General features: G+C 45.1%; 1 protein-coding gene and 1 pseudogene across 1 annotated transcript in view; both read left to right on the top strand.

The window, feature by feature from the left end:
- LOC126284715 (unconventional myosin-XVIIIa) overlaps positions 1-24,554 on the top strand; it is a 1,203,577-nt gene that overhangs the window by 704,506 nt on the left and 474,517 nt on the right. The window lies entirely within an intron of this gene.
- On the top strand, positions 22,937-23,054 carry LOC126285470 (5S ribosomal RNA; annotated as a pseudogene).

Below are 24,554 nucleotides of genomic sequence, written 5' to 3'. Positions count from 1 at the left end.
GACGTCAAATGACATCAGCCAATCCGACGTAAGCTCCCCCTAGCATGACTATTCTGTAGCAAACCTATCTAGCAAACATGTTTTCACTTCCCTCCACAAGTCCTAGAAGTTTGTAACAGGAACTTCCGAACGCCCTGAAGATCTGTCACCCCTTTGAACAGCCGCTTTAATAAGCCACGGTTACGTCATTCCAAGCTGATTTTGTTCTATGGCCGAGCGGTTCTAGGCGCTTCAGTCAGGAACCGCGCAACTGCTACGGTCGCAGGTTCGAATCCTGCCTCGGGCATGGCTGTGTGTGATGTCCCTCGATTAGTTAGGTTTAAGTAGGTCTAAGTTCTAGGCGACTGATGACCTCAGAAGTTAAGTCGCATAGTGCTCAGAACCATTTGAACCATTCTCTGAGGGAAGAAGAATTCTATTTGGCATTTTGTGCAACCAGTCATATGAAAGGAAATTAGGGGAGGCTTTTCCTCGCTACCCCTGACTAGGAAATCCTCCTGAATGGGGGCAAAGGACAGTGGATGGAACCAAGTTCAGAGTAAAGATAAAGTGAAGTTCCGACATTAGCGCCATCGGATACGGTATGGGGGACATGTGATCAGCGCATCGCTCTCTCGGTCGTTGCCGCTACTAGTCAATCAAGCAGCTTCTCAGTCCACCTCGTGAGGCTGGTGCATCCCGGTCCAGTCCTCACACCAAAGAGAAATGCCTGGTCCCCCTCTCACGGCAGTCATCCGCGCTGGCCATTCAGTTGCAGATGCGGACCAAGTTCCGAGTCTTCCGGCAAAATTGCATGAAAAGGAATAGATTCCGATGATTGGAAATATCTCCGTGCGTAGTTAGCGTAATTTGCTCTATTGAATGGAATTACTCTCAAAGAGATGGCCGCTGTGACAGAGAGGTTCTAGGCGCTTCAGTCCGGAACCGCGCTGCTGCTACGGCCGCAGGTTCGAATCCTGCCTCGGGCATGGATGTGAGTGATGTCCTTAGGTTAGTTAGGTTTAAGTAGTTCTAAATCTAGGGGACTGATGACCTCAGATGTTAAGTCCCAGCCCGCATCTCGTGGTCGTGTGGTAGCGTTCTCGCTTCCCACGCCCGGGTTCCCGGGTTAGATTCCCGGCGGGGTCAGGGATTTTATCTGCCTCGTGATGGCTGGGTGTTGTGTGCTGCCCTTAGGTTAGTTAGGTTTAAGTAGTTCTAAGTTCTAGGGGCCTGATGACCATAGATGTTTAGTCCCATAGTGCTTAGAGCCATTTGAACCTTTTTTTTTTTTTTTTGTTAAGTCCCATTGTCCTCAGAGCCATTTGAACCATTCTGTTCTCAAACAGGAAACCATTGTTTTCATTAGACGTGGTGGTTGGTCGACACCAAGGACCAGTTCATAATATGGGGAAAATCGCTATGAACCCACGACAAAAATTAATAAACGACGCAAACGAATGCTACTAATAAATCGCTAACAGCGATTACTCCGATGAAGAATTTTTCACTGGAAGCATTCATGGGAAATCACTGAAGCTAACAAACAGATATGTTGAAGGAGAGAGACGGAAACAAAGTATGATTACAAGATATTTATTTCACTGAGGGTTAATCAATCAATAACAAGCCAAAAATATGTCTGAGCACGTTGCAAAAATAAGCGATTGGTTCCCTAACCGTAATCTGCATTTAACCTTCATAAAGCAATTTCAAGATACATAAAGAGTTTGCTCCGAAGAACAATTATATTCACAGATGGGCAGCGGCCTCTGTAGTGTGTTCAAAAAACGGCTGTTGGGGGAGCGGATCTTTTTTTTTTTAGCATGGTTGGTTGGTTTCCGTTGCTCTGTGAGTACCTAGGCAGTCACGCGAAGTAAAAAGACGATAAAGCTCCGAATCGGCAATGAGCTATACTACTGGAGGTCTGTAGAAAGTCCTATTGAAGAAGCGAAACTTTCTGACCGCTACCGCCGCATTCAAATTACACTCATCCTCGCATATCCACTTCACAGTAATTATTCAAGAAAAGATAAAGAGTAGAGATTGCTAGTATCAAGATGAAATAAAGAAGTCGCTCCAACATTTTGTTTTTCTATTTATTTTATCAGACAACAGAACAGCATCTGTGAGAGATATTTATAAGATAGCAAGACACGATAATTGACAGAAATATGAAAGGGGTCCGTGAGACATCTATGTCAATATTACACCATGCGTGTGCAGACAACAGAACAGCATCTGTGAGAGATATTTATAAGATAGCAAGACATGATAATTGACAGAAATATGAAAGGGGTCCGTGAGACATCTATGTCAATATTACACCATGCATGTGCAGACTAGATATGGAAACTTCATTTCCATCCGAATTACACGTCCCTTCCACAGCGGATGACTACAAATCAAATACAACCACAAAGCATGATGAATAAAATGCGGGAGCGACAAGAAACTGAGTGGAAAAAGACACTCCTTTTACAGGATGTAAGCTGTGTGATGGACGAGCAAGTAGTCAGCACATTGCGTACGCAGCTAGTAGAATAAAATTTGCGACCGCATTTTCGGTGTAGCAACTGTCTACTTCAGAAATTCTTCTTTTCCTCTTTGGATGAGAGAGGAAGACCATTTCGGCGTAATCGAAGTACTTTTTAGTGGTACTGCAATATCTAGGGTGAGACTGCTGGAAACGGAGTTCAGCTTGCCTAAGGCGAGAGGCACTCTGGCCGCGAAAATAAAACTCTTGCCGTTGCGCGTCGTTGTGAATGACCAAACGCTTTAAAGGGAGGTCCTTGAACTGCGTACGCTGTTGCCAACTAGTTGCGTCCAGCGGGGCTCGTAATAAAATTTTATCCCGAGCAGAATTTTTTCCCGGTTATTGGAAACCTGTCGCAGCTTTAACATGGCTTGATTTCAGCCACACCAAACGCGCTCACAATCTTTTCCAAGCATTTTTTTTCTCCAACAATTTATCCACCGCGCGATTCAGTGAGCAGTTACTCCGCCGCATTGGTCTGATCAACAGTTTGTGCAGTCAGTGTAGCGTTACCTTCGAACTTTACGTTATTTTTTCCTGGGAACTCAAAGCGAAGCGCACACACACACACACACACACACACACACACACACACACACACACACACACAAAAGCGCGTACGCTCCTGCGATTTTGCCGCATTAACCATATTCACCATTCGCAGCTTTCTTAGATGTGAAAGCAGTTTCCCGTCGGCATAATTCTGCGACAATTTTACTGGACATTACATTGACAGCTACGACATGAAGCAGTGTGTAAGGCACGACAGTGTAATTTTCGGATCGGTGTCATTCAGGCCTATGACCGGCGAGCCTGATTAATATTTTTCGCCAGATTTCGATAAATCATTTCGGGCGAGTATTAGGGTTCTTTTCTTAAACAAGGCTATTGCCAGCTTTGTTTCCAGTGTCTGATGCCATGAAGCCAGGCCACAAACTGGAAAGCCAACGCGTAGAACACATTTCTGGAACTATGCACATTGTTTGACTTAAATTCAAAAGGTATTGTTCACACAACAAGGAACTTTTTGCTTTGATATATAACTTTGCGACTGCGTTTCACTTTATACCAGTAAATCTCCAAACCGCGATTCTAAGAATTGAAATTTCATGTACGAGGAGCGTACAGTAAGTAATGCTACACATTTTTCTGGGCCAGTTTCGGTTGAAAAAATGTAAAATTTTGCTTTGGGACATCATGGTATATTCCCGCTTCAGGAACCTATAGTTCCATAAAGTTTTGCTGGAAAACCAGAAATTCGCACTTCTTCATAGGCGCTTGCAGAATGTCTGCAAAGACCTGGCAGTAAACAAAAGCACACGAGTCGATTCGTTAGGCGAGGCGTTTGTCATCATCACCCGCCAGGGTAGCCGAGAGCGCTGCTGCGCTGCTTCCTGGACTCGGGTAGGCGCGCCGGCACCGGATCGAATCCGCCCGGCGGATTAACGACGAGGGCCGGTATGCCGACCAGCGCGCATGTGGTTTTTAGGCGGTTTTCCACATCCCGCTAGGTGAATACCGGGCTCGTCCCCAAGTTCCGCCTCAGTTACACGACTCACAGACATTTGAAAACGTTCGCACTATTTCATGACTTACACTAGATGCAGACAGCTGGGGTACACTACTTCCGCCCTGGGGCGTTAGGGGTGGCGGCAGGAAGGGCATCCGACCACCCTCTGCAATTAACACTCCCAAATCCGCCATAACAAAGCCGACCCCTCGTTGGAGAGGGACAAAGGCCGAGAAAGGAAAGGCGTATGTCATCATCCCAACAAGATCGCGCAGACCGGTCCAATCAAACACGTGCGACTGGCCGCACAAAGCTGCGACTCTTGCAACGTTGTAACGTGCAGGGACCGTTATTCGAGTCCGCAGCTCGTGGTCTAGTGGCTAGCGTTGCTGCCTCTGGATCACGGGGTCTCGGGTTCTATTCCCGGCCGGGTTTGGGATTTTCTCTGCCGGGGACTGAATGTTTGTGTTGTCATCGTCATTTCATCACCACCATTCGTGGCAGTGGTTAGGCTGGCCTGTGTACAAAAATTGGGCTGTGTAAAAATTAGGACTTTGTACGGGTGCAGATGACCTCGCAGTTGACTCGCAGTTGAGCGGCCCACAAACCAAACACCCTTAATCCAGATGATTGGCGGATCACGATCCAGCACCCAGATGCACAACTGGAACTCCCTTTCATAATTCTGGCGTACTCGTCCGACGGTACACGGACTCAAATGTGCGTGCCCGCTGGTTTCCTCGCCACCTAAGCTCCTTCCGACTTCCATCTGTTTAGACTCCATGAAGGATGCACTCTGCGGGAAGCAGTACGCGGAAGATGAAGACGTTATTGATGCAGCAAGACGTTCGCTCCGGCGTCGACAAGTAGAGTGGCAACGGGCAACGTGCGTTCATACAGGCTCTCCTACTCGCATTCCGGCCATCCTGATTTAGGTTCTCCGTGATTTCCCTAAATCGGTCCAGGAAAATGCCGGGATGGTTCCTTTCAAAGAGCACTGCCGACTTCCTTGCCCATCCTTCCGTAATCCGATGAGGCCGATGACCTTGCTGCCTGGTCTCCTCCCCCAATACAACCCAACCCTCTCCCAGTAAAGTGGCGTAAGACCGTCGCATTGAAGGGAAATTATGTTGAAAAATTGTGTTTTGTAGGCAAAAGAGCAGGGAATAATAAATAAAACCAATCTGAGTTCAGAAAATATGTGTAAAAGTGTTGTATTACTTACTGAACGCCCTTCGTATAAGACAGCTTCAAACTATGATTGAATTAAAGAGTTAAACATTTGTGGTCAGTCGTGTAGAACACAGTAAATTTAGACATGGTTTGAAACTATGTTTAAAATTCGTTGAAATTCGCTAAGTGCTCTCATTCTCAAATACTGTATCAGTGGAGTGTGGGTGTTTTCACTATCAAACAGTGGATAAGTACAGTCCGGCTAACAAGCGCTCCGTGTTAACCAGAGGGAGTCTTTCACGCATTTCAGTGTTTATGAAGTCACATTTCAGTGTTTATGAAGTCACATCTCTCGGTGTATGTGTCGTACAGTGATGCGGTAGTTACATTCAGTGGTATATGTGGATACTGACTTTAAAATGTGCTATGAATAAATTTATTAGTAAACGGTAATAAATTAAAATTTCGTTCCTGCAGTTTTACTTCACGAGCAGCGAAAATGTAAGCGAAGAACGTTTTTTCCTTTCATTATTTTGTGGGGGGTGATAACGAGAAAAAATTTCGAAAAAGTTTGAAATAATGTGAAAGCTTATTGTAAGTCACTAAGAGCTCTCATTCTGAAATACTATATCAATACTGCGTTGGTAATTTGCACGCCGTTAGTTAACGCTGCTTCGAGATATGCACACAGTTTCTAACTTTAGTACTTGTCTAATTGTTTTGAACGTAAAAGGCAGTAAACGGACTATGAAAACATTTTAAATTATATGAAATACTGAAAATCAATTTTTTGTTGTATATGGAAGCCGTTAAATTGACAGCACGCAACCGGACTGTTCATCCACGTGCTTGTTTAGCAGTTTAGTAATCGACATTGCTAAACGGGCAGCCTGGTTGATGGTGCACGGTCCCAGCTGTTATCCCCGTGCGTCCGCTTTAGTCGAAAGTTGTATCGGTGGAGTTCACCGTTTATATCAAGAATTTTGTCGACTTGCGCCCTCCCTGTACATTATACGCTGCTTTTTTCGGTGGCTCTGTTGTTGAGTAAGTTGTTCGCGCGAAAAGAAACCAACACGGACTGGATTACTTGAGCGCTTTGTAGACTACAAAGTAGTTCATGCTTGGCAACCACTGCGCCAAAGACTGCAACATATTTTCCATTACGCACTGTATGTCTATTCTCCTGGTATACTTTTTCACCTTCCTTGGGCATCCTCTCTGGGATGTTTATGGAAATTCGTTCTGAATTTTCAGTACCCGATACCAGAACAGTCTCTCCACCGTTTGACGTTCCTTTCTTCTTTCTTCGTTCCCCTACTCGTATCCGTCCTCCGCTTCGGCGTTGAGGTTCCTCTTTTCCTTCTTCTTCCCTGTGCGCTCCTGAAGGCCGGCGCACTCGTCTGACGCTTTGCAGGTGGCTGGGTGATACGTAATTCCCAGCCCCGGGTCGACAGCGTTCGCACGTTCGCCTTGGTGCAGGCCAGGCCCATGGAGGCGTGACTGCGTGAGCTGCTACCTGCCCAAATGGCCGATTTGTCCGTCTGACAGGTGCTCAGGTGTGCGAAGAATCACCTTAGGCGGGTGCGCCCCCCTTTGAGGGAGACCCCAGTTGGAAGGAACGCCATCGGAGATGCTTGCAACCATGGGGGATTTTCTCGCAATGACCCAATCATCTTCTTCACAGTCAACGCGTATTAAACGTAAACGGAATGAGGCTAACGATTCTAAGACCATCCTAGCTGCACCACGGTTCCTCGTGGTTTCACGTACTGAAGATGGCCAGTCCTTTGCTACGGTAAATCTGTTTATTATTTAGAAAGGTGTTAATGTAATTACCGGTCCCGTGAAATGCTGCTCTCGTTTACACTATGGTACTTTGCTTTTGGATATAACTTCTGATTCTCAAGCACAATAATTGCTTCTATCTTCGCTCCTCTTGTTCGTGTCGGGGCCCATCGAACGCCGAATCCTCCCCGTGGCGTTATTTACACTAGACCGGTCGGTGGTCTGACCAAGGCATATATCCAAACGTACGTCTCTGACAGGTGTCATTGCAGTCCATCGGGTGATGAATAAGGTAGATCCTTCATTAGTGCCTACACGCACTCTTTTTCTCACTTTTGAGAGATACTTCCCTCAAAGATCAAACCAGACTCTGAAGTTATCACAGCCGGACTGTGCATTCCGACCGGATTCGGTGCTACGTGTCATCGTTACGATAACATTCGAATTTCCTGTCGGCCGGCCGCGATGGTCTCGCGGTTCTAGGCGCGCAGTCCGGAGCCGTGCGACTGCTACGGTCGCAGGTTCGAATCCTGCCTCGGGCATGGATGTGTGTGATGTCCTTAGGTTAGTTAGGTTTAAGTAGTTCTAAGTTCTAGGGGACTGATGACCACAGCAGTTGAGTCTCATAGTGCTCAGAGCCATTTGAACCATTTTTGAATTTCCTGTCGACAGCCGGCCAAATGTGTAACATGTTGTAGGGAGGCTCACTAGGGCGATTGTCCGCCTCTTCCCGCTGTATCAATTGCAATGGCTACCATGCTAACTCTCCCGAGATTGTCCCGTGGATCTCGATGAACGGGACGGCCAGGAGATTCGGGTGAAGGAAAAAGCGCCATACCCGTTCGCTCGCAAGTTGTTGATTAGTCGGAAACCCTGCATTCTACCATCTGCACTTCCAGTACTGTTCGTACTACGTCTCGCTCCACGGAAAACATGGCCACGCAGACATACGACCTCAAATTCAATACCGCATTTTAAAATCGCCCAATGTCGTAGTAGCATCCCCATCTCCTCCTCCAGCAGTGCAACAGACCACCAACCTATCGCCTCACCTGCTGCTCAACCGGAAAGCCGGAAATGACAGAACGAATACTCCCGCGAAGACATCTTATGTCCCTCCAGCCAACAAACACTTGAGTCTCTTCCAACCGGAAAGCCTCCAAGAAATCAAAGAAAGGTCTTCTCCTTCGCCGACTCTGAGGTCTTATTCGACGATGTCACCACTTGATGCCACATGTCGCCGGTGCGCATCGCCAACGGTTTTACTGTCCCGCAGACCGACAGAAGGAGAATGCCGACGCCTCTGCAGATCTGGTGGAGCAGGATCCTCCAGCCTCTGCGCCCTGCAGCAGTGAGTCTTCGAAGACACCGTGGTGACACCCCTTCATTTTTTCCTTCTGTCCCTTTCCTCGTCATCGCTCTCCTCCAATAGAACGTTCGCGGCCTTCGAACCAATAAAGAGGACTTACAGCTGCTTTTGGAATCGCAGCGTCCGCTTGTTCTCTGCCCCAGCAAACAAAATTGCGTCCTCACGGCCGATTTAAGCTCTCGCGTTTCTTCCCGGTCTGCTTTAACCCTTCCCCCCGTTGACGGCATTCCATCTCATGAAGGAGTCTGCTCATCCGGGATGACGTTCACAGTCCGTATCCTTGAGTACTGGGCTTCAAGCCTTCGTCACTGGCGCCGACGCTTTTCGGTATCGGCTTCCGGAACGCTGCTCAATATTAACAGCAGATCCCTTCGCCCTGTAGCAGGCCAAGCAGAACATCCGGCGACACAGGCTTTTCACTTGAGTCAATCATCTGCTCCGACTCAGTGCCCTTCAGAGCCCCCTGTTTGCTATACATCCCTTAGTGCATCGGGGAAAGCTGCCGCCGCTCACTCTAGATGGAGCCACTGGGATGTTTACGAGGGTTTCTCGTCGCGTTGGTCTGACGGGAAACGAGGCCGCTGACGCTGCTGCCATGGCTGCAGTCCTCGTATCTCAGCTCGCTAGTTCTTCCATTCCCTGCAGTGATCTGTGTGTTACCGTGTGTCAGGAGGTGGTGTCACTTTGACATCGCCATTGGTCGTCCTTTCATGGGAACAAGCTCCGGGGAATTAAATCGCTCCCAGCGGCTTGGACGACCTTCTCTCGGCCCTCAGATCCTTTTAGTTAGATTGTGAATTGGGCACTGTCTTTTTAGCCATCACCATTTTTTAAGTGGTGCTTCCCCACCACTTTGTGCTCAGTGCCCTCAACCTTTGACGGTTCGCCATTTCCTGTCGAATGCCCTTTTTTTTTAACCCACTTACGTTTTCATTTCTCTTTGCCGTCTCAGTTGCCGGCCGTGTTAGCGAACGGCGCGCGGTCTTCGACCGCGTTTTACTTTTTATCCGTCGCAGCAATATGGCGAAGGACATTTAATCTTAAGTTCAGGAGCCGGCCAGAGTGGCCGAGCGGTCGTAGGTGCTACAATCTGGAACCGCGCGACTGCTACGGTCGCAGGTCGAATCCTGCCTCGGGCATGGATGTATGTGATGTCCTTAGGTTAGTTAGGTTTAAGTAGTTCTAAGTCTAGGGGACTGATGACCTCAGAAGTTTAGTACTCAGAGCCATTTTAGTTCAGGACCTCCGTTTCTCTAAGGTGTATTTTATGGGTCTTTCTCCAAGTCAGTCGTTTTAGCTGCCTTTCCTTCCGTCGATTGGGCTTAAGTGTAGTCGCTTTTAACATTTTTTGTCTTCGTATTCTAAAGTTGTGACATGGACGCGTATGACCCTAGTTGTCTTTGCGCCCTAAAACAAAACAAACAAAACATTACCCGTTAGCAGTTGACGCTTTGCGAACCTTACTCGCTGAAGAAGGAACCTGTAGTGGGCAAACAGTGAAACGTTTAATGGATGAGTCTAAGAGGGATTTTGAAATGCAGACCTCACAAGATTTAGTATCGGCGAAGTTGGCGGAAAGACTTACAGCCTGTGTTCGTGACTCGTGGCAATTGCCGGCATCTGACGGTGAGAAACACGGAAGGATTCTCGTATTGGTTATTACGGAGAAGGCGCCGAAGACACTCTGCGGAAGGCCTCATTTCAGTGTTATTAACTGTCTGAAAACTTTCTCTGCCGCTCACTCGGACGTGAAAGCAGCACTCAGGCAATTGCGGATGCGGCGCGTATCAAATGAGAACCAAATGAGTTAATGATAGCCTGTTCACAAAAATTGGAGAACTGTCCGCGAACAGTTTAGGTGTCTACGTGTATGTAGAGGAAAGACAACAAACCCTTGACTTTCGTTATCCGTCTGTTTTGCTATAATCGTACACAAATAAAGAATACACTGCAGGATCACCCATTGCGTGGAGAGAGACGAACAATACAATGTATTCCTTACGTTCTCACAGATAACTAAGAACATTACGACATGCTGACCACTTCATGAGCCCTCCGGTTCCAATCTTCCGTGCCCGTCGAAGGTTCGAGTCCTCCATCGGGCATGGGTGTGTGTGTTGTCCTTAAAGTCAGGTAAAGTTTGATTAATTAGTGTGTAAGCCTAGGGAACGATGACCTCAGCAGTTTGGTCACATAGCCCTTACCACAAATTTCTCAAATTTTCCAATCTTCCGTGGAGTTTTAGCGTTTCTCCGTATGTACAGTATTTTCTCAAATTTAATTCCCCTTCAATACCCGAACATTCCTGGAAATACCAAATGTGTGATCCGCTCCACAAACTGGTTGTTCTTTGCATGGTAGAATGTTACACTGAACATAATTCCTGCAATGGTAACGATGGTGTGATGTAATGAGGATTAAAGTTTTTATTATACCAGAACGTGCAAAAAAAAAAAACAAGTAGTGACATATACTATCTGTGTTTTGTTATTGGATTTACCATATCGCGAATGATGTATCGCTCTGTGATTGTTTACTGAAGATCCATTCATTATATCCAATGAATATTTGTTGCTGATGTGTAACACCTTACGCTCTTCTTCGTGAGAGCCACTTTCGTAAACACAGTATCAAGATCTGTGGTTGTATGCAACACTTCACACATTAACTGCACAGCATATTCCAGTCAGTCAACAAGTACATTGCACATACACAATTTTAATGCTAGCTATCTTTTTTGGTGTCGGGGGTCCGTGTAAGGATTGCTGGTGTCTAAACAGTATTTCCTTGCTTTCGGGGCATTTTGGATCTTCAAAAAGTTATAGCTTATGGTGATGCGTGATGGAGAAAATTCGCTGTTGCACAAATATATATATATATATGTATATGTGTGTGTGTGTGTGTGTGTGTGTGTGTGTGTGTGTGTGTGTGTGTGTGTGTGTGCGCATTCTTTCCCATGATAATCGTATGTCTGCTGACGCTATCGGAAGTGCTATCGCATATTGTGTGTCTCTCCGGATCCATTCATTGACGAGTTACTACGTAACGTAATAAAATCATCTGATGACGATGACGATGACTTTATGATGATATTAGAGCACGCTCCGCATTACGCGGCTGCGGAATATCCGGCCTACCTATTATAGGTGCATAGTTCAGCGATTTTACATGAAATGAAAGACGAAACTTCATATATGCTGTTGTAATTCGAACGAATATTTTAGAATACAGATCTATATCATATTGAAGACATAGGTGAAAATATCCGTGAATGTTTAAACAGCAATGCCTATGAACCGGGATCCGAGCGGCGAAGTGACGCGGTTAAAATGGACCAACTGTGTTTGGTAAGGGAAGAGAGGACCCCTTATCGAGGACTCAGAGACACTGAAATCCGTCGGACAGTTATTATTGTGTACAGGACAAAACGCGAGGGACTCTACTGCTATTTTGACCCTCCGGAAAATGTGAACCGTATTTAGGGAAGATGTAAATGAAAATATGAAAAAGAAGAAACTGGACGATAATTTTCTAAAAGGAACTGGAGGCGTGTGATACGGAGTAACGGTTAACTTTAATTTTGTAAATAAGTTGTCTGTTAAGGACGACTGCAGTTGGGTTCCGAATGTGATATGAAGCAATTTTTGCTAAGTAGTGCATATAGCAACATCCGGTAAAAAATGTGTATTTTGGGTTATTCTTATTTTGCGTGTCCGGAAAGTCTTGGGTCCCTACTAACGCGGAATTTTTTTGTGTGACCAGAAGCTGAAATACAAAACACGAGTACGGTACCAAAAATCCTTTGCAAGATGGTGAATGCGCTTCTCTAAGACAGTATTTTTAGTCTGAATTATTAAACCTCCTTGCCACCACTGCTGGAAACACGAATTGCGCTATCTTTGTGAGGCCTAACGTGCAACTATTCTGTGGAAATAGAACAAGAAACGTACAAACCGTTTCAGAAAACTCTCCTTCATAATCTAACGTGCTCTACTCGTTTACACTCGCTAGATAGATAAATGATTTATGCCGTCTCCAAGACTAGACAGATGTAGGGCAGCTCGCGCGGGCCTTGTATTTTAGGTAAGTGCATTAATGTCCAACTTGGTCCGGGCCCTGTGGCAGCCTGAATTAATTTGGCTGTTGGCGCCGTTAGTTCGGCTTTAGTGGCTCCGACTGACGAATGGTGTCGCGTAAACTTAATGAAGACTTAATCAGGGACTTGGAGCACTTGCATAATTTAACTAGCAAACTTGGTGCGTAATTATTTGCGAGGGGTGCTCGAGCACGCCGTTAAAACGTCGTTTTCAAGCTCTTCACATTTGTGGTAAAGAACGAGCATTAAGCTGCTCGAACGTTGCTCTCATATCGTGGTACACACGTAGTCGACTTCCGCACCTAGTCGTGATGGTGAAAATTTAAATGAGTTCGGTATTCGTCTGCACAGTTATGGAAACCGTTTGATCATCACCACCTTATTTATTTCGAGGATTAGCTTTGTTTATCTGTTCCGTCTTTAAGACCCTGGAAACCGACGTTCTCACCTCCTCTGAAGTATTCCCTAGTATAGATTATTTTTTCTTCATTATTAAACCGTTTTTACCTGGTGTGGTTCAGTTTATTTCCATTATTCTGTAGTCTTTGTCCTATATCTTCATTTCGGGCCTTCGCGAGAATAATTAATTATAGGTTAAAAGTATTTAATTTTCCTCTAGGTAGATAGATACTGCCTAAAGATACCTTTAGCGAAAAGAGAACCACTTGCTTAAATATCAAGAGCTCAGATGGAAACCCAGTTCTAAGCCAAGAAGGGAAAGCAGAAAGGTGGAAGGAGTATGTAGAGGCTCTATACAAGGGCGATGTACTTGAGGACGGTATTATAGAAATGGAAGATAATGTAGATGAAGATGAAATGGGAGATACGATACTGCGTGAAGAGTTTGACAGGGCACTGAAAGACAGAAGTCGAGACAAGGCCCCGGGAGTAGACAACATTCCCTTAGAACTACTGACAGCCTTGGGAGAGCCAGGCCTAACAATACTCTACCATCTAGTGAGCAAGATGTATGAGAGAGGCGAATAACCTCAGACTTCAAAAAGAATATTGTAATTCCAATCCCAAGCAGGTGTTGACAGATGTGAAAATTACCGAACTATCAGTATCACGGCTGCAAAATACTAACACGATTTCGTTACAGACGAATGGAGAAACTGGTAGAAGCCTACCTCGGGGAAGATCAGTTTGGATTCCGCAGAAATGTTGGAACATGCGAGACAATACTGACCCTACGACTTATCTTAGAAAAATAGATTAAGGAAAGGCAAACCTATGTCTCTAGCATTTGCAGCTTAGAGAAAGCTTTTGACAATGTTGACTGGAATACTCTCTTTCAAATTCTGAAGGTGGCAGGGGTAAAATACAGGCTATTTACACTTTGTACAGAAACCAGATGGCAGTTATAAGAGTCGAGGGGCATTAAAGGTAAGTAGTGGTTGGGAAGGGAGTGAGACAGGGCTGTAGCGTATCCCCGATGTTATTCGATCTGTATATTGAACAAGCAGTAAAGGAAACAAATTCGGAGTAGGAATTAAAATCCACGGAGAAGAAATAAAAACTTCGAGGTTCTCCGATGACATTTGTAATTCTGTCAGAGACAGCAAAGGACATGGAAGAGCAGCTGAACGGAATGGACAGTGTCTTAAAAGGACGATATAAGATGAAAATCAACAATCGCGAAACGAGGATAACAGAATGTAGTCGAATTAAATCGGATGATGCTGTGGAAATTAGATGAGGAAATGAGACGCTTAAAGCAAAGTAACTCATGATGGTCGTAGTAGAGAGGATTTAAAATGTAGTAGAGTGGAAAGCGTTTCTGAAGAAGAGAAATTTGTTAACATCGAGTATAGATTTAAGTGTCAGGAAGTCTTTCTGAAAGAATTTGTATGTATTGTAGCCATCTATGGAAGTGAAACGTGGACTATAAGCAGTTTAGACAAGAAGAGAATAGCTTTCGAAATGTGGTGCTACAGAAGAACGCTGAAGATTAGATGGTTAGATCACAGAACTAATGCGGAGGTATTGAACAGAATTCGAGAGAAGAGAAATTTGTGGCACAACTTGACTAGAAGATGGGATCGGTTCGTAGGGCATATTCTGAGGCATCAAGGGATCACCAATTTAGTATTGGAAGGCAGCATGGAGGGTAAAAGTCGTAGAGGGAGACCAAGAGATGAAAACACTAAACAGATTCAGAAAGATGCAGGTTGCAGTAGGTACTGGGAGATGAAGAAGCTTGTACAGAATAGCATGGAGAGCTGCATCAAACCAGTCGCTGGACTGAAGACCACAACAACAAAAACAACAACAGGTTAAAAGTTCAAGGGCAGAGCCAACATTGCGATTTTAGTCTATTTGCAAGTAATACACATTATGTTGGTGTAAAATCAGTGAATCTATCAAAGTTTCTCTTAAAAATCCACTCTAAGATAGAAAAAAAGACACACTACGGAGAAATTATCCGAATGGAGCGGAGATCAATAGAAGTGACGTACACGTATGACAACAAACAGTAAAATTTTCGGAAATTTGGATGATTTGTTCAGGAGAAAGAGCTTCATAAATTGAGCTAGTCAATGACGTGTTGACCCACCTCTGGCCATTATGCAAGCAGTTATTGGGCTTGGTATTGATACGATATTCTGAGCTAAGACCAGATGCCGAGATCTATAGCGCATTCCTACGTGATATGCAGTCTCCCATCTCACTCACATGAACTGAGTGTGGAGAGTCGATTTGCGAGTGACGCACGCTGTCAGGTTTTATTTGTTTATTCCCGGTGACAAATGAAGCGGCACAGCTGAGTACATGTCGATTAATTTGTCCTGGAATTAGCTGAGTTGACATCCGATGCTGTGCGTGTGACAAAACCAATATCAGCGGCTGCAATCACAAACAGTTGTTCGTTCGCTGTACTTTTTAATATCGCCTGTAACGCTGTTGCTGCACGCCTCTGGCGTCACTAGCAGAGCGCGGAGGCGGAGGATGGGCGATCAGATTAACGTAACATGTTATGACATTATTCAAGGAGAGACGATGCCGTGCTGCGCATTGCGCAACGCCATAGACGACAGTCGCTAAGAAAATAGGAATGAGGGGAGGTACATGTAAGGTATGTGTGAACGAGTGGACCAGTGGGTAAGCGCTATGCTCTAAATCCAAGGTCTGCGGTTCTATCCTCGGTAGGTTCTAGCATTTTTTCTGTCACCTGGTGCTTCTTTCACCTCTGACAGTAATTTTGTCATTATCATCATCATCATCATCATTCAGTTTTGGTTTAGGCATCCTTGTCTTTCAAGTAGGCATCCTTGTCCTTCAAGTAGATTGCAACTGATCTTTCCATCTCTTCTTCGAACGCCCAACATCCCTTTTACCTTGCATATTATTATAGGTATTCGTTCTTCTGGCAGGCTTTGAATGTGTTCGTGCCTTTTCTTTCTGTATACCTCTAGTTTCTGAAGCATGCTTTTCACACCGCTATTTTTATCCGCCCTGTGCGTTTGTAACCAGCTAGATGTCATACGAATCTCACATCTGCTGCCTCAACCCTCCTCCCTTGATTGTCATAGCCCAAGTCTCTGACCCATACATTAGAACAGTCACTGCTATCACACTGCAGCATTTTAGTACTGTCTCTTTTTAGTACTGTCCCATTCCTACACCAATTGAAAGGTTTTTAACGTTTCTTTAATTTTTTTGGAAAAATAATCAATTACGAATTGCACTTTGAAAAGCCGGTCGTCATTATTCGGTTTATTGTTGCTGTCGGAAAAATGTAAAAATGATAATATTTGTCTGAATCAGTTGCGGGACATCGTTTTGCGAAATATCGCTGTGTCTATCAACGGATTCGTTGACCAATAATCATCGCTCCTTGCTTTTTTTCAAAGGATAGCAAGCCCAAAGCATTTTCTAAGTTCGGGTCCCGTAACGTCGACAAATTGGGTATTTTTTAAATCCAGTTTCCTTCCATTGCAATTTTGACTGTAGCACTTGTTGGTTTAGTTGCTGATATATTCAAATAGATCGATAATTCTGCGATATCCTCGACGCTCTGTGTATCCTTGGGAAATATGTTTGTACCCGGAGATCCTTCAAATTTGTTATTGATCCTCGGCAAATCAAAGTCTGACCACTGTGCACTGCCTTCTTCGTCTGATCCAGCCGAATCAGTTGGCAACCGCAGCGGTCACCGAATTCTTCTTGGACGTGTTTCACTATCTTCCTACGATTCTGCTTCACTTTCATTTTTTTCAATATCCAATGTCTTCTTCCCAATCGGCCAAGTTGTCCGGAACATCAGACAAGACGTCCGCGCATTCATCGTATGTAATCCTATGTCTCTTTCGTCCTCCATGATCAAAGTGCACGAGTACTTATAAAAACAAAAAAACTTGTCGTGTGTAACTTGTTATTGTGGTTTTCAGTCCTGAGACTGGTTTGATGCAACTCTCAATGCTCTATCTTGTGCAAGATGCTTCATCTCCCAGTACCTACCGCAACGTACATCCTTCTGTATCTGTACGATTTTTCCCCTCCACGCTGCCCTCCAATACTAAATTGATCCCTTGATGCTCATTTCATGCCCTACCAACCAATCCCTTCTTCTAGTCAAAATGTGCCACAAATTTTCTTCTCCCTAATCCTAATCAATACCTCCTCATTAGTTACGTGATCTACCCATCTAATCTTCAGCATTCTTCTGTAGCACCACATTTCGAAAGCTTCTATTCTCTTCTTGTCCAAACTATTTATCTTCCATGTTTCACTTCCATGCATGGCTACACTCCATACAAATACTTTCAGAAACGACTTCCTGACATCTGTGCTCGATGTTAACAAATTTCTCTTCTTCAGAAACGCTTTCTTTGCCATTGCCAGTCTATATTTTATATCCTCTCTACTTCGACCATCATCAGTTATTTTGCTCCCCAAATAGCAAAACTCCTTTACTACTTTAAGTATCTCATTTCCTAATCTAATTCCCTCAGCATCACCCGACTTAATTCGACTACATTCCTTTATCCTCGTTTTGCTTTTGTTCATCTTATATCCTCCTTTCAAGACACTATAGTTATTGTTACCTAAACAAAACACCAACAGAACGCAAAAGATACTAAAGTGCTGTCGTCAGCCACTGAGCGATACTGTGCACACGACACCACTGTGGTGTCGTCGGCCGTTGACCGCTAAATCGCGCAGGACACCACTGTGGTGTCTCCGGACGGCGTAGTGTTAACAGTGGTTTTAGAAGTTGCGGTATGAAGTACGATGGTGTGAGTGGAGGCGCGGGGTTACGCCTGGCAGAAACGGCGGCAGGGGATTGGCAGATCCTATTAGTGGGAAGACTCGCAAAGGCCAGGGCGGCGTGCCCTAGAGAGCGGAGCGAGGAGTGAGGAGCATGGCCGGCGTGCGCGCCTTCGTGGTCGTGTGAGCACGCGACAGCTATCGATCGCCGGCCGTCTGCGACGCGACAGTCGTGCGCTCTGACCTTTACCCACTCCACACGGGGACTGCCCCCTCCCCGGCCTACAAAACACTGTGCTCCGCGGCCTTTGCGGCGTCCCTGAACGATTTAGCGTGGAGTCGTAGCTGAAATCGCCACACGACACGGCTACATGCGCGAATAGTAGGGCATTGCGGAAATACTATTACAAGAGCGTATTGTAGTCATTCCGCGAGGAGACATCGTATTTTCGAAGTGCCCTTTACGTCTGTTTTCTTCCGAACGCCAATTCCGGCGCGCGCATGCTCTACTAATAAACGTTTAATATTGGACGTGAGTGGTGTGTCCCGCATTTTGAGGAAACAAGGACATTAGGTTTATTAATTGGAAGAAGAAATATTAATCTACAAAAACAGAAATGTAAACGTTTGTTCAAAATTTTAAATCTCCGTAGCCGGCCGCTGTGGCCGAGCGTTTCTATGCGCTTCAGTCCGGAACCGCGGTGCTGCTACGGTCGCAGTTTCGAATCCTGCCTCGCACATAGATGTGTGTGATGTCCTGAGGTTGGTTAGGTTTAAGTAGCTCTAAGTCTAGGAGACTGGTGACCTCAGATTTTAAGTCCCATAGTGCTTAGAGCCAGCTGAACCATTTAAACCTCCGAAAATTCTTCACCGATTCCTTCGAAGTTTTGACACAATATTCCATGCGAGTACGAGCCTGTTTTTCTATAGCTACTGGAGCGGCACAAAATATATATATATATATATATATATATATATATATATATATATATATATATATATATATATATATCCCCATGAAATTTTTACACAACGTTGTATTCGACTATGCGCGTGTATATTATGTATACAGGGTGTTACAAAAAGGTGCGGCCAAACTTTCAGCAAACATTCCTCACATACAAATAAAGACAAGATATTATGTGGACATGTGTCCTTAACGCTGAATTTTCATGTTAGAGCTCATTTTAGTTTCGTCAGTACGTGCTGTACTTCCTCGGTTCACCGCCAGTTGGCCCAATTGAAGGAAGGTAATGTTGACCTCGGTGCTTGTGTTGAAATGCGACTCATTGCTCCACAGCCCTAGTATGAAGCACATCAGTACGTAGCATCAACAGGTTAGTGTTTTGCAGTCAGCGCAATGTTTACAAATGCGGAGTTGGCAGATGCCCATTTGATGTATGGATTAACACGGGGCAACAGCCATGGCGCAGTACGTTTCTATCAAGACAGATTTCCAGAACGAAGGAAGACAGGAAGACGTTCGAAGCAATTGATCGACGTCTTAGGGAGCACGGAACATTCCAGCCCATGACTCGCGACTGGGGAAGACCTAGAACGACGACGGCACCTGCAATGGACGAGGCAATTCTTTGTGCAGTTGACGATAACCCTAATGTCAGCGTCAGAGAAGTTGCTGCTGTACAAGGTAACGTTGACCACGTCACTGTATGGAGAGTGCTACCGGAGAACCAGTTGTTTCCGTACCATGTACAGCGTGTGCAGGCACTATCAGCAGCTGATTGGCCTCCACGGGTACACGTCAGCGAATGGTTCATCCAAAAATGTATCGATCCTCATTTCAGTGCAAATGTTCTCTTTACGGATGAGGCCTCATTCCAACGTGATCAAATTGTAAATTTTCACAATCAACATGTGCGGGCAGACGAGAATCCGCACGCAATTGTGCAATCACGTCATCAACACAGATTTTATGTGAACGTTTGGGCAGGCATTGTTGGTGATGTCTCAGTTGGGCCCCATGTTCTTCCACCTACGTTCAATGAAGCACGTTATCATGATTTCATACGGGATACTCTACCTGTGCTGCTAGAACATGTGCCTTTACAAGTACGACACAACATGTGGTTCATGCACGATGGAGTTCCTGCACATTTCAGTCGAAGTGTTCGTACGCTTCTCAACAAAAGATTCGGTGACCGATGGATTGGTAGAGGCGGTCCAATTCCATGGCCTCCACGCTCTCCTGACCTCAACCCTCTTGACTTTCATTTATGGGGGCATTTGAAAGATCTTGTCTACGCAACCCCGGTACCAAATGTAGAGACTCTTCGTGCTCGTTTTGTGGACGGCTGTGATACAATACGCCATTCTCCAGGACTGCATCAGCTCATCATGGATTCCATGCAACGGAAGTGGATGCATGTATCCTCGCTAACGGAGGACATTTTGAACATTTCCTGTAACAAAGTGTTTGAAGTCACGCTGGTACGTTCTGTTGCCGTGTGTATCCATTCCGTGATTAATGTGATTTGAAGAGAAGTAATAAAATGAGCTCTAACATGGAAATTAAGCGTTTCCGGAACCATGTCCACATAACATATTTTCTTTCTTTGTGTGTGAGGAATGTTTCCTGAAAGTTTGGCAGTACCTTTTTGTAACACCCTGTATAATATACACTCGCATAGTCGAATACAACGTTGTGTAAAAATTTCAAAGGAATCGGTGAAGAACTCAGGAAATTTAATGTGCTGAATCGCCAAAGAAACTGATACAGGTACGAGTAATCAAATACAGATATATGTGAACGTCTATATAAGACAACAAGTCTTTGGCGCCATTGTTAGGTCGGCTACTGCTGCTACAATGCCACGTTATCAATACGTGGTGTTACAGTCGGCGCACGAGCGATGGGACACAGCATCTCTGAGGTAGCGACGAAGTGGGGATTTTCCCATACGACCTTTCCACGAGTGTACCGTGAATATTAGGAATCCGGTAAAACATCAAATCTCCAACATCGGTGCAGGCGGGAAAAGATCCTGCAAGAACCGGACCAACGATGGCTGAAGAGAATCGTTCAACGTGACAGAAGTGCAAGCAATCCGCAAATTGCTGCAGACTTCAATGCTGGGCCATCAACAAATGTCAGCGTGCGAACCATTCAACGAACCATCATCGATATAAACGTTCGGTGCCGAAGGCCCCCTCGTCTACTCTTGTGAGTACACAACACAAACCTTTACGCCTCGCCTTGGCCCGTCAACGCCGAAATTGGACTGATGTTTGGTCAGACGAGTCTCGTTTCGAATCGAACCGAGTGGACGGACGTGTACGGGCATGAAGAGAACCTCATGTATCCATGGACCCTGCGTGTCAGCAGGGGACATTTCAAGCTGGCTGTGAGATGATGTGCAGCGTGTGCAGTTGGAGTTACATGGGACCTCTGATACATCCAGATATCACTCTGATAGGTGACACGTACTTAAGTATCCTGTCCGATTACCTGCATCCATTCATGTCCATGGTGCATTCCGACGGACTTGGTCAATTCCCGCATTACAATGCCATCCCTTACATTTCCAGAACTGCTACAGAGTGGCTCCAGGAACACTCTTTTGTATTTAAACACTTCCTCTGGCCACCGGACTCCTCAGACATGAACATTTTCATCATGTCTGGAAATGCCTTGCAACGTGCTGTTCAGAAGATATCTCCATCGTCTCATACTATTACAGCCCTGCAGGATTCAGGGTGTGAGTTTCCTCGAACACTATTTCAACTGATAGTCGAGTCCATGCCACGTCGTGTTGCGGCACTTCTGCGTTCTCGAAGGGGCCCTACACGATATTAGGAAGGTATACCAGTGTATTTTGAACAAGCGAACATTTACAACTCTATAACCAAAAATAGAAATCTTCAACCTTGTATGTACGTCTACATGACTACTCTCCAATTCACACTTAAGTATCTGGCAAAAGGTTCTTTGAACCACCATAAGACTGTTTTGTTTCCATTCGACTCTCTAAGAGCGCGTGGTAAAAATGAATACTTAAATCTTTCTTCACGAGCTCCGATTTCTGTTATTTTATTATGATAATCACTTCTTCGTAAATAGGCTGGCGACAGTAAAACACTTTCACTTTCAGAGGTGAAAGTTCGGGACTCAAATTTCGTGAAAAGATACGGTCGCAACGGATGTTAATGATGGCCATCCAAACTCGCATATCATAAATGTGACACTCTGTCCTCTATTTTGCGACAATACAAATCGAGCTGACTTTCTTTGAACATTTCTGATGGCTTCCGTCAATCTTGCGTGGTGGAAGTCCCATACAGCGAAACAGTACTCCGGCAGAAGTCGGGCAAGCGTGGTGTAGGCATCTCTTTAGTAGACTTGTTGGATTTTCTAATTGTTTTGCCAGTTTAACGTAGTCTTCGGATTGCCTTCCGCACGTCATTATCTGCATGATCGTTCGAAGTTTTTTGCTGTCATTTGTTACTGTAATTCCTGCATTCAAATACGCGTGTCTTTTATATGCCCATTTGAAATATATATATGATATACAACGGCGAGACGTTATCATCAAAAATCTCGAAAAGTTCTTGACCGAATTACTTCAAATTTACACAATAGTCTGATCAACATTTGGAGGGACAATATATAATATTAACAAAAGGGAAAGTGCATTTTTGGCTTATGGGTTTATGTTTAGAGTACTACTACAGACGACAATAAACGACGCTCAGTGTCAGAGAGATAGGGAAAGACGAGATGAACAGAGAGGTTGGAGAACATGGACATAGAAAGCGGAAAGGATGCGATGATCAGTGAGACGTAGAAAGGGGGAGATGACAGAGATAACGGGGAAGGAAGAGAGAAAGGGGAAGGAGGAGGTGATGGAGAGAGGGGGACCGAGGGAGATGGACAGAGGCAGGACATATTAGAAACATGTACGTTCTCTTTTCTTTTTTTCCCGTTTAACCAGACTGAACCAATAATAGTAATAAGAATAACGGATCGGAAACATTATTATTATCTTGATGCAAAATAACATTAGAAGATATGGAAACGAAGGTAGAAGTTAGAATGGCAAATGACAGTTCATTTTACGTTTGTTGATCTGCAGAAAGCATACTTTACAGTCCCACCAAGCAAGTTGTTGGTAGCAGTATAAAAATTTTGGAATATGTAATTTGAATGTCCATAAAAATTTACAGCCGTGGTAGGTAGGTGTTTTCTATGTTAGTAGGCTATGTTATACGATGAGTTGTTACCTTAAGTCCTAGCATTAATGGTTCATTATCCTAAATCGAGACAACGGCCTTGCCGCAGTGGATACACCGGTTCCCGTCAGATCACCGAAGTTAAGCGCTACCGGGCGTGGCCAGCACTTGGATGGGTGACCACCCGTGCCGCCATGCGCTGTTGCCATTTTTCGGGTTGCAGCCTCGTGATGCCAACTGAGGAGCTACTTGACCGAATAGTAGCGGCTCCCGTCAAAGAAAACCATCATAACGACCGGGAGTGCATTGTGCTGGCCACACGCCCCTCCTATCCGTTCGTCAGCTGACGATGACATGGCGGTCGGATGGTCCCGATGGGTCACCTATGGCCTGAAGACGGAGTGCTTTTTTATCCTATATCGAATTTCAGTCTGTCTGTACGCCCGCGCTCGCCACGGCAGTATTCGAATTTAATCCCACAGTCGGAAATAATTTTAGTCAGTACTTTGCACTGCATTTGCCAGTCTCAAAGGAATTACGAAGGCTATCCGCAAAGTACATTATGTTTTCGTCTGTGTCCGTTAGGGGCGGGGCTAGCGCGGCCATCTTGGTGTCATGGCATTCCGCCGCTCAGTTGGCATCCTGCCGTGCTAGTGAGAGGTTCGTGCTGTACTCCGTTGAGTCACTGTGACTGTTTGAAATGTCAGCGTTAATTGAAAATGCCGCGAAGTGTGAAGTGCGTGCTGTAATAAGGTTTCTGACAAAAAAAAAAAAAAAAAAACTGAACACCGATAGAAATCTGTCGGCAGCTTTGTGAAGTGTATGGGGACAACAGAATCACTGAAGGTGGAGTGCGTCAATGGGTCATAAAATTTGAAAATGGCCGAACTAACGTTCACGACGAAGAGCGAAGTGGAAGACCCTGCATAGTGACTGCCGAACTTGTCGAAAAAGTCGATGCCGCGGTCCGTGAAAACCGTAATTTCACAATAACGGAACTCTCTATGAGTTTTCCACAAATTTCACGAAGTTTGTTGCACGAAATCATTACCGAAAAGCTTGGTTACCACAAGTTTTGTGCATGATGGATACCAAAAATCTTGACAGAGATTCACAAAAATCAGCGAATGGCTACAGCGTTAACGTTTTTGGACGCTTACGAGAAAGATGGCGACTCATTACTCGATCGCATCGTTACTGGTGACGAAACATGGGTTAAGCATGTGAACTGCGAGACACACTAATTTCCCCCCCCCCCCCCCCAAAACCCAAGAAATGCATGCAGACAATGTCGGCAAGGAAGGTGATGGCGACTGTCTTTTGGGACAAAAAAGGCGTGATTTTTGTGGATTTCCTGGAAAGAGGCACCACAATAACCTCTCAAAGGTATTGCCAAACTCTGCACAACCTCAGAAGAGCAATACAAAAGAGCGCAGGGGAAAGTTGGGCTCAAAGATATTGCTGATTCACGACAACGCCCGGGCCCACACGGCAAATGCCACTCGTGAAGTTCTCGAATCTTGTAAGTGGGAGTTGTTTCCTCATCCGCCGTACAGTCCCGACCCTGCACCGAGCGACTTCCACTTATTCCCAGCAATGAAGAAGTGGTTGACTATGCAGCGTTTTGATGACGACGCACAGCTTCAAGAAGAGGTAACCACGTGGTTTGAAGGCGCAGGCGGCCGAATTTTACGACGAAGGAATTTCC

The sequence above is a fragment of the Schistocerca gregaria genome, chromosome 8, assembly GCF_023897955.1.
Source record: "Schistocerca gregaria isolate iqSchGreg1 chromosome 8, iqSchGreg1.2, whole genome shotgun sequence".
NCBI lineage: Eukaryota > Metazoa > Arthropoda > Insecta > Orthoptera > Acrididae > Schistocerca > Schistocerca gregaria.
The sequence above is the reverse complement of the archived record's forward strand: the minus strand, read 5'-3'. Positions and strand labels throughout refer to the sequence as shown.